The 15171-nt window shown below is 58.1% G+C and overlaps 2 protein-coding genes across 5 annotated transcripts in view; both read right to left on the bottom strand.

Annotated features, from left to right (window-relative positions):
* The window catches only part of MYOCD (myocardin), a 224762-nt gene extending 217592 nt beyond the window's left edge, over positions 1 to 7170 (bottom strand). For 2 of the 4 annotated variants that reach the window (XM_062610568.1, XM_062610570.1), the window contains exon 1: positions 6716 to 7169. The gene's annotated coding sequence lies outside the window, so the exon portion shown is untranslated. Of the gene's footprint in view, positions 1 to 6715 lie in introns of all 4 variants that reach the window. The other 2 variants (XM_062610563.1, XM_062610567.1) reach the window with 2 other exon arrangements.
* Positions 1 to 15171, bottom strand: part of SHISA6 (shisa family member 6) — a 542762-nt gene that overhangs the window by 87880 nt on the left and 439711 nt on the right. The gene's annotated exons all lie outside the window — the stretch shown is intronic.

Below are 15171 nucleotides of genomic sequence, written 5' to 3'. Positions count from 1 at the left end.
TGCCTGCATGCACTGCATAGGGCACTCCTTGATCTGCCTGCATCCACTGCATAGGGCACTCCTTGAGCTGCCTGCACCCACTGCATAGGGCACTCCTTGAGCTGCCTGCATCCACTGCATAGGGCACTCCTTGAGCTGCCTGCACCCACTGCATAGGGCACTCCTTGAGCTGCCTGCATCCACTGCATAGGGCACTCCTTGAGCTGCCTGCATCCACTGCATAGGGCACTCCTCGAGCTGCCTGCATGCACTGCATAGGGCACTCCTTGAGCTGCCTGCATGCACTGCATAGGGCACTCCTTGAGCTGCCTGCACCCACTGCATAGGGCAATCCTCGAGCTGCCTGCACCCACTGCATAGGGCACTCCTCGAGCTGCCTGCATGCACTGCATAGGGCACTCCTTGAGCTGCCTGCATGCACTGCATAGGGCACTCCTCGAGCTGCCTGCATCCACTGCATAGGGCACTCCTTGAGCTGCCTGCACCCACTGCATAGGGCACTCCTCAAGCTGCCTGCATGCACTGCATAGGGCACTCCTCGAGCTGCCTGCACCCACTGCATAGGGCACTCCTCGAGCTGCCTGCATGCACTGCATAGGGCACTCCTCGAGCTGCCTGCATCCATCCCTGGCCTCCTCAGGGGCACAGGGCAGCCCCTGTGGCACAGGGACAGGAGTTGAGGCTCTTCTGGCAACACTGGGAGGGAAAAGACTCTCACAGGAAGCTTTCCTGAGCCGACACAAGTCCCTCACAGCACCGCGACTCTCCATCAGCTGTGAACGCACAGTGCTGTTACTTGCAGCACAAACCAGAGCGAGATGTGCTGCTGCTGGTAGTTAAACGCCCTCCCCATGCCCTGCCTGGCAGCCCCGCAAAAGGACCTGCTCTGGCAGGGCTCTGCTTGGATTTACTGCATCAGCCTGCAGTGCAGATAGGGAAGATCACGCACAGACATGTGCTGGATCTGGATCCACACCCAGTTGGATCTATGTGCTTTCTGTCGCTCTCCCAGCCCCAGGTCCCTCTGCACTTCAGCAAGTCCCTGGAGGATGCCTTGAGACCAGCTCCTGCAGCGGGATGCTCAGCCCTGCTTCCTCATCATTTGCTCTCCCTCAACAGCAGTTTAGCTTCTAGAAATGCAGGGAAGTTGCACGACTCAATCTGGGAGTAATACACTGTAAAGTGCCATGGGAACAGCATCACCCTGTTGCTCACTAACTCATCCTAGGAGCAGACAAGCCTCTCTCAATCACAGTATGCTGGGCTTTCATCCTCAGTAGGCCACAGCCACTTTGTTTTCTTCCCCTCCACTGGCTACAACAGCATGTGGGGATGCACTGGCCTTGGGAGGCCTGAAAAATAGCATAAAGGATAAAAGCAGCTCTGCCAACAGAGAGAGCAGCAGTGGCTTTGCACAGGCTCTAGCAGGGGAAGAGGGATGCTGCAGAGGGACCACTGCAGGGTGCCAGGAGCCTGGCTGAGGTGTCTGGTGTATCCTAGATGTTTACTGGGAATGAAGAACATCAACAGACTGGGCACCATTCCTGCTGCTAATGTGCAAAGACGCAGGCAGGCTTCCTCATGAGAGGTCAGAGCCTGCCCAGGCCTGGATGGTGATCACTGAGATACACAGTGAAGTCCTCTCTCCCTTCTGAGCACAGCTCGAGGGCAAAGGACGAGGAGCGGCTGTGAGTGCACGCTCAGCTCACCCACGGCCACGTGTCTGAAGGGGGTGAGCACAGAGCAAGCCCCAAAGCTGCCCTGAGGCTCCCCAAGAGCAGCTCTTGGCACCCCAAGGTCTGTGATGCCTGCACTGTGCAGGGCTGGGGCAGACCCAAGGGAAAGCAGGAGCTGGTGGGGATTGAGGTGCATCAGGCTGGGCTAATCCTATCCCAGCATGAGGGACGGGTGGGAAAGCCTGCTCACTTTACCTTGGGATCTATTTTAGTTCATTTAACTCCTTCCCAGCTCTACAAAGGCATCTACTGGTTCTAAAGGTTCTTCATCACACATCTGCAGGCCCACCAGGAGATTCCCCATGGGCTGACACCAGCAATCCCACTGCACAGTGTGCTGGTAGATGAGCAAACATCAGCACGAGCACCCCAGAGCTCAGAGAGAGGGCATGGCCCCATTCCAGAGGGTGCTGGTTGCTATCACACCCTCCCAATGAGGTCCAGAGCCAGGAAGTCCCTGGGGATGGCTGATAAGCCCTCTGCATCTGTTCCAACTGGGCCCGTGCACGCAGCGTGTATTTTTGGCTTGATGTTGGGACATAAATCACCATGAGTCAGAGAAGGCAGACGTGTGTCCCCAGCCTCCTCCAGGACAGTGCCAACAGCACCAAGCCGGTGGCTGCTGTGTGCCTGGGACACATCACACAATGGCCATGGGCAGGTCCCAGGTGCAGGGGCCATGAAGAGAGTCATGAAGGTCACTGCGCTGGCTCTTCTGGCTTCAGAATCACTCGCTAAGCACCACGATGTGGAAGGGACAATCCAGAGAGCAGGACAACCCATAGTGCTCTTGAACCCAGAGCGTAGAGCGTGCTGACCAGCAAGCCACAGGCACCACACACACAGATCTGGACGATCCAATGGTCCCACCTGAGGCTCTCAGAAAGGACCTCATGGTTTAAGCTAAACCATTAGCACCTGATGAGCAGCACTGGCTGCAGGACAGGAGATGGCCACAGCAGGTCATGGGGAGGCCACGTTCATAAACCCTTAGTCATGAGATCCCATCTTGGGGCCGTGCAGACACAAACATGTAGCTAGAAAGTCCCATGGCTGGATGAGCCATTCTCATGTATGATGCCCTATGTCCACAGCTACCCCTGCAAGCCAGAAGTCCCCATGTCTGGGCCTATCGCCTCTTTCTGCTCCATTGGGTGCAAAGGTCTGTGCTGTGTCTCTGGACCATCTTCCAGCAGAGCTGTGCTGATGGGCCCACAGGCAAGGGAAGCCTTGAGCTGGCACCATGTCCTCAGCCATGCTCTGAGCTTCCTCAGGAGCAGGGGGCCACCTGCACACTCCCTGCACTGAGCAGTCAGGCGGTGCTGGGACATCTTCATCAGGGACTGTAGTGACAGGACAAGGGGTGATGGGTTCAGACTGGAACAGGGGAAGTTGAGGTTAGGTATAAGGAAGAAGTTATTTACTGTGAGAGTGAGAGAGGCCTTGGCACAGGGTGCCCAAGGAAGTGGTGAATGCTCCATCCCTGGCATTGTTCAAGGCCAGGCTGGACAGAGCCCTGGGTGACATGGTTTGGTGTGAGGTGTTGGAACTGGAGGGGGTTGGAACTGGATGAACTGGATAAACTTGAGGGCCTTTCCAACCCAAACCATTCTGTGATTCTATGATTCTACATGCACAACCAGCCTGCCAGGCCCCAAAGGCAGGCGGTGACTTATAACCCTGTCACAGATGTGTCACATCTGGCAAAGCAACATCCTGGCAGGTCCCTGCCCTCCAGCTCAGGGAGCTGCATCCTGTGTTCACACTCCCCACCCCAAGGGGTGCGTGCACACCCCGAGCCCAGGAGCAGGATGGGATCTCTGCCATCTAATCTGCCATCCATGAACTCAGCACCTCTCCAGGAACAGGCAAGAAGGCCAAGAAATAAAGCAAGAACATTCCTGGAACAGTGCAGCAGCAACCGCTGCATGGATCAGGTCGGGCAGCCCCTGCTTCCCAACAGATGTGCTCCTCCACCTCCAGAGCTCAGCCTTTGAGCAGGAGACAGGTCCTCCATGAAGGGCAGGGGAAGGAGCAGGATAAGCACCAGGCAGAAAGAGGCTTTGCTTCAGTGTGTGGAAGAGCCACAGTGTCCCCTGGCTCACATCCTCCTCCATCAGCAACCTCAGCTGCTCGCTGGCACTGAACAAGCTCCACAGGTCTTGGCACAGGGAACTGCTTCTGCTGCAACCCACATGCTTTCCTGTTCTCCTGTCCCCACCTGATGCCAGTGGCTTTCACACGGCCACATGCACACGGAATGACCCTGGAGAAAAGCAGCAACATGACAAGATTGCAGGAAGGGGCACAGTGGAAACTGGTTGAATGGCAGCTCTGGACCTGGCGCTGTGGCTTGGAGAGCAACCACCACACAGCGAGACATCCAGAATTGGGGAGATCACTACCGGTCATTGTGCCCTCACAACAGGAGGGGTGCTGGAAAATGGGGATGTGTTCAGAGAAGATCTGCAAGAATGATCTGTAGCCCTGGAAAACTGCAGGACCACAGAAGGTGGAAGAAGCCCAATCCCTTCCTGATACTGGGCAAAGCTAAAGCAAGCCTTGGTCCCACTCAGGAAACAAAGGGGTGATGGGTTCGAAGTGAAACAGGGGAAGTTCAGGTTAGATCTAGGCAGAAGCTCTTCCCTGTGAGGGTGCTGAGGTGCTGGCACAGGGTGCCCAGAGAAGCTGTGGCTGCCCCATCCCTGGCAGTGCTCAAGGCCAGGTTGGACACAGGGGCTTGGAGCAAGCTGCTCTAGTGGAAGGTGTCCCTGCCTGTGGCAGGGGTTGGAACTGGAGGAGCTTTGAGGTCCCTTCCAACCCAAACCAGGCTGGGGTTCTAAGCACCTGCTGGGCAGCTCTGCAGCCCAACCCAAACTGGGCTCCAGCTCCTTGTAAATGGCCTGCTGCAAACACCGTGGCTCATCCAAACCAGCTCTGTCCCAGAGAGGGGCTTCCTCAGCTGGGGTCACCCGGGCCTGCTCTGCCCATGCTGCAGGGCAAGGGTGTGAGCATCACCCAAGGAGCAAGCTGGCTCCTTGGTGGCGAGATGGTTCCTCTGGGAGCAGCACCCATCCATGCAGTGCCTGCCTGGTCGGGAGGAGCCAGGGGCCGGGATGGCAGCAGTGGGGACGTGGTGATTCTGTTTGGAGATGGGGTGAGCGCAGCAGAGCTCATCTCTGCCAGCTCAGTGAGGTCTCTGCTGGCTTCCTCTTGGCTGTCAGGCTGCGAGCAGCCCTGCCAGGCTTTTAACACGAGCACAGCGCTCGCACAGCGGGACGGGGCCGGCCTGGCCACCCTCCAGCCCTGGCTGCCATCAAATGGGAAATAAGGGAATTGGAGCAAGACCACAGCGACCACCAACCACCCGCCACTGGGAGCACTGGGGCAAAGTGCCCCTGCCAGGCACGAGCGGCGCATCACCCACAGCCCACATTCCAAAGCCGGATGCTGGCACGGGGAGGAGGTCCCTGGAAGCAGAGCAGGCAGCAGCGCCGGGATGGAGTTTTCTGCTGGTTCCATGTTTTATGAAAAGTTGTTGGCAAAAATGTGCATTTTCTTTGGCTGTGTTTTGCAAGGATTTGGCAAAAACGTACCGTTAGTGTCTCCCCTTGAGAGAGCTTTATTGAGTGGAACAAAGTCGGATATTTTTAGCTACCCATTGTTAGCTGAAGAACAAAGCCATAACTAAGATATTTTGTCTCTTACACCGAAACGGGACTATCAGACCAATCCATGTACAGTCATATGTGGCTGCCCATTCAGATGGAGCACAAGAGGAAAACTATTTTTAGGCTGCACACTCCACACCAGCACCACATCTCCCTTCCCCTGCCCGCTGGACCACCAAAACACACAGACAGCATCAGAGAGAGCAGCAACGGAGCTGGGGGTCACTGACTCTGCTGTCCCTCGGGCCACCTCACAAATGACATCTATAGGAGGGATCGGGTCATGGAATCTGAAATAAAACATTAATTTCTCTGCTTTTTGGGGTGCTTTTTGCCACCCAGAGCTGAAATGATGTTTGTGGCACTAAGAGGCAGCAGGAAAAAGTCAACCAGCTGGACCTCAGCAAGCAGCGGTTGTGATGCACAGCACCAAACCCTCATCCCTCTCCTCAGAACACAAGTACACACACTGAGGGCTGCTCTGATGAGGAACAAGGTTCTCCACGGGCAGCACAGGATCAGGCAGCCTGTGAGGAGGAGCAGGAATAACAGGCACAGCCCTATCCCGACAGCACTTCCCGCTCCACACAGCCCAACTGTGCTGGGAATGAGACCAAGGCGGCGCTTTCGAAAGCATTAACCCTGAGACACCAGAAAGCCCTTCACGAGGCTGTCAGTGCTCCCCGGGCACTGCAGTGCTCAACAGATGACATTAGGGCTTGGTGGCTGGCACCATTTTTCAGTGCATTTGTTTAAAGGAAACAAAAAGTCCATAAATGCCCCGAATCTCTGAGCGGGAGCGACCAGGAGCTGTTCCTGAGCAGTTTCTGTGGGTTGCATGGGTGAGACAGGGAGAAGTTGCTCCAAAGGGTTGAGCATCTGGTGCGACCAGAGCTACCCTCCACAGCCCCTCCTGGCAAAGGAGCAAGAGGGATAAGAGCCAGGAGCCACCTCCTCTCCGCACTGATGGGGTGGTGGGGTCACGCTCACCATCAGAGCAGCCTTTGGGAACCGTGCCTGGTCCTTCACCACCATCCATGCCACACAAAGCACCCTCCCACCGGCCTCTCCATCAGGGCCAGCTCCTAACGGCACCTTGTGCTGGTCCCCAACATGCGCCACGCTCCAGGATGGGCTGCACAGAGCCCAGCACGGAGCCAGTGGCCACCAAGGCCCCGCCAGTGACCCAGGAGCACTGGCAATGCCCAACCTCAGCCTCCCTCATAGGTGCCGTGTGTCAGCGGCACCGAACGCGTGTGAGAAAGCAGCTGAAGAGCAGAAAGGCATCAAGAAGGAAAAGCGAATTACCTGGGAACTTTTCGGCTGGGCTACAGTGTCCCGGAGGAGAGATGCTGCTTTTGTGCCTCCTCGCTTTCTCCGCGCGTTAGGGCTGCTTTTAGCAGGGAGCAGGGACTGGGTGTGGGGGGGGTTGTATAAACTTAAAGCACGGGGAGAACTGGTTTAAAATAGAGCGCAAGGAGCTGCTGCGGTGGAATTAGACAAGCTCCGAGCGCTGCTCTTCCAAAGGCAAATTAACTTCTTGCAGCCCGTGGGGCAGCGGAGGGAGCCGGGTGCCGGGGGTGCCGGGGGTGCCGGGGGGTGCCGGGGGCTCTCCGGGCTCGCACCTTGCCCGGCTCCGGCTCAGGTGAACGGGGGAATTTGGGGGGCGCAGCCCCGCGGGTGCGAAGCGATCGTGTCTCTGCTTGTGTCCGGTGGGGGGGGGGTCACTCCCCACCGATCCCAGCTCCGTTACGCAGCGTCTCGGGCATCCCCAGCCGCAGCCCCGGGCGGCGGGATCCGCTCCGGCCCCGCAAGGGTTAAGGAAGAGGCGGAGCTTCCACCCCCCCACCCCCCCCCCCCCCCCCCCCCCCCCCCATTGCTCCCGCTCGGAGCGTCCTTTAGGAGCGGGAGGTTTGTAGGGCACAGAGGGAGGGAGCAGACCGCAGCTCTGCTATAGGGATGCAAAGTACCTGTGGTGGTGTTGAAGTGGGTTCAATCATCATTAGGGCTCAGAATTAACAGCGCGCACCAGGCAGCGGTGCAGCCCGCCCTTCCCTTTCCCAACTGCCTTCCAAGCGATGCTGGCCACGCTGCCACCGCTGCCAGCGGACGTTTGGGTTGGCGCTGGAGGGGCTCCGGTGGGGCAAGAGCTCCGTGTCCCGCAGCGTGGCGCGGGGCTGGGCACGGGTCCGGGCTGCACCGGCTGCTGCCACCTCCCGCACGAACCGCGGCCCCCCCAAACCTCTGCACCCCTCGGGCACCCCGGCACGAGCAGTGGGGCAGATGGAAAAGCTGCTGTGGGGATCCCAGCCCTGACAGGCTCCTGCCCCACTTCCCGGCCCTGGGAGCATCCCACTGATCCCGGTGCGGGGAGAAACGGCTCTGAGCTGGGACCTGCGAACCGGGACCTGCCTGGGGCTTGCCACAGCTCAAGGACCAAGTCACAGTGCCTGGGCTGGGCACAGCACCGAGGTCCAACACCCGGTGCTCTGAGCACTACTACCTTTATTGCTGCATCAGCAGCTCCCAAAGGGCTTCATTTCTCCAGGTTTGATCCTTGGGAGTGAAGAACGAAGAGCTCCTAAGTGCCCTTCACCTACGCATCAAAGCCCCCAGAATGTCACTTTCCCACCTAAGCCCCCCTTTTTGCGGGGCTTAGGCTAGCCTGGGCTGTCCTGCTCAGCTGAGCTGGGCTGAGCTGCACCAGTGCAGCCTCTAATACTTCACCATCCCTCAAGTCAACGCTTTCCCTTTGGATGTCAGTGTCTTGCTGAAGCCTGGAGGTTTGCAGGCTCTCACTGATGGAAAAGGAACCTGGATGGAGACAGGGTCCTCCTGGGTGCAATCATCACTGGTGTACAAAGGCGTTTTCCAAGCAGGGAGCAGCCTGCGAGCAGCACCTCTGCTCAGTCTCTGCCTCTTTTTCCATTAACACCGAGCCCCAAAGGCTGCTGCCTTTGCTCCCTGCACCTCTTCTGCCTCTGCTCTATACATTCTGTCCCTGGTCCTTTCTCCTGAGGGACGAAGAGCAGAATGACATCCACCCGCCCTGCTCCATGGGTGCCACTGCTGTGCCATGTGCTGGGAATGCTGCTGGTGGCAGGTTCCTCCCCCCCAAACTTCCACCCTTCCAAACAAACCAAAACCAACCACTGTGGGATTCCACAGCAGGGGAATGGCTTTAACCTGCCAGAGGGGAGACTGAGCTGAGCTCTTAGGCAGAAGCTCTTCCCTGTGAGGGTGCTGAGGCGCTGGCACAGGGTGCCCAGAGAAGCTGTGGCTGCCCCACAGCTTTAAGGTCCCTTCAACACGAACCCTGCTGTGACTCCGCGATTCTACCTTTTTTTGACAGCAGCAGGTAGCTCCCTTGAAGAAAACCCCTCCTGGGACCCATCCAGCCCCAGGGCTCCGCAGGACACCGCTCCCTGCGCAGCGAAAGTCCTTTTCCTTCCGTTTATTTATATCCCTCTGGCTGTAAACTCAGCCGGGGCTGAACCTGCTGCTCACACGGACAGACACGGCTCTGGTCTGCGCAGGAGCCGCTGGCCAAGCAGCCACATGGATGCGGGGGTCCCCCCGGCCCTTCCCCAGCACAAATCCTCGGCTCACACCACGTCCGTGTACGCGGAGCTTGTGAACAGAGCCCTCGGCAAAGAAGATACCGAGCCAGGGCAGACCCGAGCCACGGACGAAAGCGGGCACGATGGTCCCTGTGCAAGTTACTGTCACATCGCATCCGGACACTGCACAGGAGGGGTCTGTTCAAGGGTGGCTGGGCAGGGCAGGGCAGAGCTACCCCAAAAAGGGTCCTTTGGGAGCAGGTTTTTAGGAGAACGGCACAGAGGGAAGCAGCCTCATGTCTGCGGTGGAGAGCAGACCTTTGCTCTACTGATGGGCTATAAAGTACCTCTGCTGCTGTTGAAGTGTCATCATTAGGGTTCAGAACTAACAGCGCTGCCACCACTGACAGCGGACTTGGGTTGCTGAAGGTCTCAGGATGGTTTGGCCACAAGAGCTCAGGGGGGGCAGGACCACTGTGCAGCCTCAGCGGGTCCAGCGCTGCCAGCCAGGCCAGGGTGACAGGAGGAGAGGGAGGGATCGGTTTGGAGGGTGATGGTTCCATTTCAAGGGAGACCTGGGTGCCATGTGGCAGCAGCTGGAGAACACCATGGCCAGAGGATGTGCTTCTTCCCCTGGGGAGGTTCTGGAGCACTGTGTGCAGTGCTGGTGTCCCCAGCATAAGAACATGGAGCTGTTGGAGCAAGTCCAGAGGAGGCCACGAGGATGAGCAGGGGCTGGAGCACCTCCTGTATGGAGACAGGCTGAGAACATTGGGGCTGTTCAGCCTGGAGAAGAGAAGCTGTGTGGAGACCTCAGAGCAGCTCCCAGTGTCTGAAGCGAGCTACAAGGATGCTGGAGAGGGACTCTTCATCAGGGACTGGAGCGATAGGACACAGGGTGATGGGTTCAAACTGAAACGGGAGATTTAGATTAAATATAAGGCAGAAGTTCTTCCCTGTGAGGGCGCTGAGGCGCTGGCACAGGGTGCCCAGAGAAGCTGTGGCTACCCCATCCCTGGCAGTGTTCAAGGCCAGGTTGGACACAGGGGCTTGGAGCAAGCTGCTCTAGTGGAAGGTGTCCCTGCCCGTGGCAGGGGTTGGAGCTGGAGGAGCTTCAAGGTCCTTTCCAACGCGGACCATTCTCTGTCTCTATGATTTTATCCCATTTTATCCTCTGCAGCACTCTGCAGCAGAGGGGCTCAGCTCCATCCTCTGGACCTCACAGCCCAGGGCATGGAGCAGGTTGATGGCACTGGGCCATCAGTGGGTGGCAGGGAGGTGGTGTGGCCGTGCTGCCCGTGGACAGCTTGGGTTTCCATTGGCAATCCCATGGGAGCAGAGCACACTCAGGGGAGCGCAGGCTTAGCTTGGGGTGGAGAAACCAGGGGTGTCCCAGGGGGTTGCTGGGGTGAACCCAGATGCTGAGGTTGGATCTGGCAGCTCCCCATGTCCAGCAGGTTCTGGGGACACTATCTGCTCTGTTGGCAAAGCACGTGCCTTGCTGGTTCCCATCCAGCTGCAGCCTCCCAGCACCATCCCGGCTGTGTATCCCACAGTTTATGTTAGCTGCGGAGGCTGGAGCCGGGTGGGTGGGATGGGGCCGTCAGCCCTCACGTGTGACACGCGTTTGGTGTCACCACGAGCACTGTGACAGATGAGCTGCGCGTTCACAGCTGCGGCTGGAGCAGCTCATCCTGCAGCCAGGAGGGGCAGGTCAGCAGTGCAGATCTCAGCATCACATCCGTGTGGACACACTGGCACAGGATGATGTGGTGGCCATGGGGCTCATGCACCCCCATTGTTTGATCACCTCCTTCCCACTCCCAGCCCAGCAGCCAGGAGCTCACAGTGGTGAAGACCCCACAAAGGGATGTGGTGTGATCCCACTGACAAAGCTCAGGGGCTGCTGGTGCTGCTGCAGGGGCGTGCCCAAAACCAGGACACTGCTGGTAGTGTGTGGGGTCAGAGCACCACTGGGGCGCTTTAAGCATGGTACAGTGCAGCTCAGCTCCAGAGCAGCAGCCCTGGGCTCCTCTGCAGGTGCTTATAAAACAGAGCAAGTTCAGGTTGGAGATAAGGCAGAAGCTCTTCCCTGTGAGGGTGCTGAGGCGCTGGCACAGGGTGCCCAGAGAAGCTGTGGCTGCCCCATCCCTGGCAGTGCTCAAGGCCAGGTTGGACACAGGGGCTTGGAGCAAGCTGCTCTAGTGGAAGGTGTCCCTGCCCGTGGCAGGGGTTGGAGCTGGAGGAGCTTTAAGGTCCCTTCCACCCAAACCATTCCATGACTGTGACTCCCTCAGAGGCCTGGCCAGCCCCAGAGGAAGCAGGGATGCTCCCATGCATTGGGATACTCTGCCCAAAGGCACTGGGAACGGGGCACCTGCCCATGCATGGACAGCACGTGTCCATGGGGCATGCTGCTGGGATGGGTGCAGCCGCTGCTGTGCGGCAGCCGGAGGGACCCGCATTCCCGGCTCAGCCCGGGGCTCAGGGCTGGGCACTGCGGGTGCAGCTCCCCACACTGCTCTGGGGAAGGGGAGAGTTTATACAAGACATTGAAGCTTTAAGCCCAGGCACCATAAATAGTCTATTTTTCAAGGGCTCCGAGTCAGTTGTAGGCTGGGAGCCAGAGGCGAAATTTGGCAGCTGTCTTTGTTTAATGATGAATTAAAATGAGGTAACAAACCGAGACAGATCTATTAAGGAGGGTATTTGCAGCGTCAGGACAGGATTCCAAATGGCTGATTTCTCCCCCCCTCCCCTTTTAATCTTTCAACTTCTCCTTAGGAAAACAAGCTCTTCCTGCAGCCGGGGCTGTGTCCCTGCAGCGGGAGGGAGCTGTGGCCGGGCCGGGCTTTATCTTTATGGTCCCTCTTCCTTTAAACAAAGCATCCCTCTGCACAGATTTTTCCAGTTTGGAAATGTTATGAAGACCTTGAAGTAAACTTCAATGGAGAGACCCTTGGCTGTGACAGAGGCAGGAGGGGGGAAGTTTTGCACATCCCTCCGGCTCCGTGCCGGCCTCTGCCATGCAACAAGGACTGGAACGGGAATGATGGAGGCAAAGGGGTGGTTTTCAGGCTCTTTTCCCCATGCCCTGGACCCATACCCCACCATGCTGTGGGGCAGCAGCACACAGCAGTGGGCACCGTGGGGAGGAAGTGACGGAAGGGTGGTGTGGATGGAGCCTGGGAGGGTTGCTCCCATCGATTCTTCCCATGACACTGGATTCGTTCCTAGCCCCCAAACCCAAGTGGAGCACGAAGGTGCCTCACTTGGGGGTGCCCATGGCCAGAGGAGGGTTAAAGCGTCTGGAGAGGTCCAGGAGCAGCTCTTGGGGGAGTGTGAAACAGGTTCACCCTCCCCAAGGCTCTCAAGGCTTAGCCACATGGGAAAGCACCCAAGTATGAGGAAAAGGGAAAAACATCCCAAAATAGTTTAGTCTTGTTTTGTGCACTGAGACGCCCAGACAGGGTGGGAGTTCTGGTTGTGTCTGAGCTAAAAATTACAGTCAAGAGAGAAGTGGCTGCAAAGCCCCATGTTCTGGATATGGAGGACATGTGCAAACGCCGTCCATCAGGGCAAAGACATGCTGGGATGAAGGTCCATAAATAAAGGAGGAAGGGGATGGAGTCAAACGAGCTCTGTGCTGAGGGGTGAGCCCTCACCCGCCTGCTGACATCTGTCTGCTTCCCATGGGATGACAGGGAGCAAGGGAAAACAGCTCCGTACACAGGGAGGGCTCTGGGCAGAGGTGGGACCCCACATCCTGCTCCGCACACAGGCTCAGGACCACAGAGCCCTTCTGGCAGCAAAGGGGGCTGGTTCTGCGCCACTGGTGGCCAGGATGGGCCTGCTGGAGTTGCGTTGCTCTGCACCCCAGCACGTGGCAGGGAGAGCCCAGTGTAAAGACTGGTGTGACCGGGAGGAGGGGATGGGGATGATGGGGTGGTTATCGCAAGAGATCCAGGGCATTTGCTCCTGCTGGATCCGCTCCCGCAGCACACAAGCGATGCAAGGATGGGGAGCAGGGGCTGGGGCGAGGCAGACTCAGGTAGGAGGAAGGTCACTGCTCCTCCTTGGGAGTCACTCCCCCAGGGACGAAAAGGGGGATGCGCTCCATGGATGCTCCATAGCTCAGTTTAACTGCTCAGCGGTTGCCCACACCAGGCACCAGCTTCAGGCCCCAGGGCAGGTCCCGGGCTCTCCACGCTGCGGCTGGAGGGGGGCTGGCCCAGCGGTGAGGGTGGGAGCGGAGCTGGTCCCGGCTCCCACGTGTGCCCAGTGCAGCAGGAGCCCATGGCCGGGGCCTCTGCTCTGGGCTGAAATGGTCACACACTGCAGGAGGCTGCGCCCGGAGGGGACGGGGCACCCGTGGGGCAGAGGAGCTGGCTCGGGACATGGGGCAGGGCAGGGGGAGCAGGGCGGTGGGGAGGGGGCAGCAGGAGGGGCAGGGGCAGCACGGGATGTGCGGAGGGGACGCGCAGGGGATTCCTCGTCACCCCCCGAGGCCCCGACGGCACCTTCCCTCCGCGGCGGAGGGCAGCGGCGGTGCCGGCGGGAGCGCGGCGCCATCTACAGCCGGACCTGGGTACTGCAGGACCCGGCCCCCGGCTCCTCTGCTGTGGGGCGGCCCCGAGACCCCGCACACACAGAGAGTCACAGAAGGGACCTTAAAGCTCCTCCAGCTCCAACCCCTGCCACGGGCAGGGACACCTTCCACTAGAGCAGCTTGCTCCAAGCCCCTGTGTCCAACCTGGCCTTGAACACTGCCAGGGATGGGGCAGCCACAGCTTCTCTGGGCACCCTGTGCCAGCGCCTCAGCACCCTCACAGGGAGGAGCTTCTGCCTAAGAGCTCATCTCACTCTCCCCTCTGGCAGGTTAAAGCCATTCCCCTTGGCCTGTCCCTACATCCCTTGTCCCAAGCCCCTCTCCAGGTTTCCTGCAGCCCCTTCAGGCACTGGAGCTGCTCTCAGGTCTCCCCTTCAGGAGCCTTCTCTTCTCCAGGCTGCCCCAGCCCAGCTCTCTCAGCCTGGCTCCAGAGCAGAGCTGCTCCAGCCCTCGCAGCAGCTCCCCTGCCTGCTCTGGACGCTCTTCAACAGGTCCCTATGTCACTATGGGGGTGCCCCTACTTCTGACAGCAAATCCATTGGGGTGTGACCTCTCACCTAAAAGAAGGACCAAAACTGTAAAACAAAAGACTTTTTGTCCTGAATGAACCAGTCTTTGGAATCCCTTCCAGCGTGTGAGCTGCACCAAAACACTACAGCTGGAACAGCACGGGCCACTTGAGTCAGAGCCCTGAAGAAGCTTTTGTGCTCCCAAAGGTGTGGAAACAAATGCATTAACGCTCCCCCCTCCAAAAAAAAAGAAAACAAAAAAAAAACAAAGCTCTTTTCATGTTTCCTAATGATTCACCTGAGCATAAAATCATCCTCATGGGGAGGAAGCGATGCAGCAGTGGGGCAGGGATGCCCAGAGAGAGAATCCACCTCTAGGAACCTTCAACTTCTATTGGGAAGCAGTATAGGATCTAAAGTGATGTTTCCCTTCCTATGTGGCTGCAGGGAGCAGGGCCAAGTGCTGGGAGTGAGCTTTAGGCTGCAGGGCTCTAATGTGGAAAACATGCATGAACAGAGCTTGCCTTTCAAAGCAACAAGCCTTTTATTTCATCCAGAAGTGGGAAAAGCAGGGAAAACCACCAAGTTAATTGGTGTGAAGAGATGGGAGTCAGAAGAAGGGGAATTGGTGAGCTATAGATCTGCAGGAAGACTGAGCACAGATGTACAACAGCCACGGCAAGATGAGGTTTGGACAGGTCCCCACTCAAAGCGCTTGCTTGGATCACTGGAAAAGAAAGGGAAGAGCATTGGCATTAAGAATAAAGGGAGACTGTTTTGAAAGCAAAGCCCTGAGGAAGATAAGGCTCGCCTTTGGAAGCAAGGAAGGGATATTGATGATCGGGATTGTTTATGTTGGGGTACTCCGGTTACAGCACAGTGTAGAGCAGCAAACACGAAGCCTCAGAGGGCTCGGAGGGGGTGTAGAGAACTCAAGGATAAGCACAGCTGCGGCCTGAGTGCTCGGTGGTTGTGAACAGCACCTGAGCAAGGCTCCTGTGGAGGCACAGCTTGTGAGCAACGGGGAAATAGTGGCGTGGGTTCTGAGGGACCTTGGGAGCCACGGGGTTTATCCAGCCTGGTCCT

This window comes from Pezoporus occidentalis, unplaced genomic scaffold (genome assembly GCF_034315485.1).
Source record: "Pezoporus occidentalis ecotype Australia unplaced genomic scaffold, CSIRO_AGI_Poc_V1 ctg148, whole genome shotgun sequence".
NCBI classification, from domain to species: domain Eukaryota; kingdom Metazoa; phylum Chordata; class Aves; order Psittaciformes; family Psittacidae; genus Pezoporus; species Pezoporus occidentalis.
This window is presented reverse-complemented; position numbering and strand designations above follow the sequence as displayed.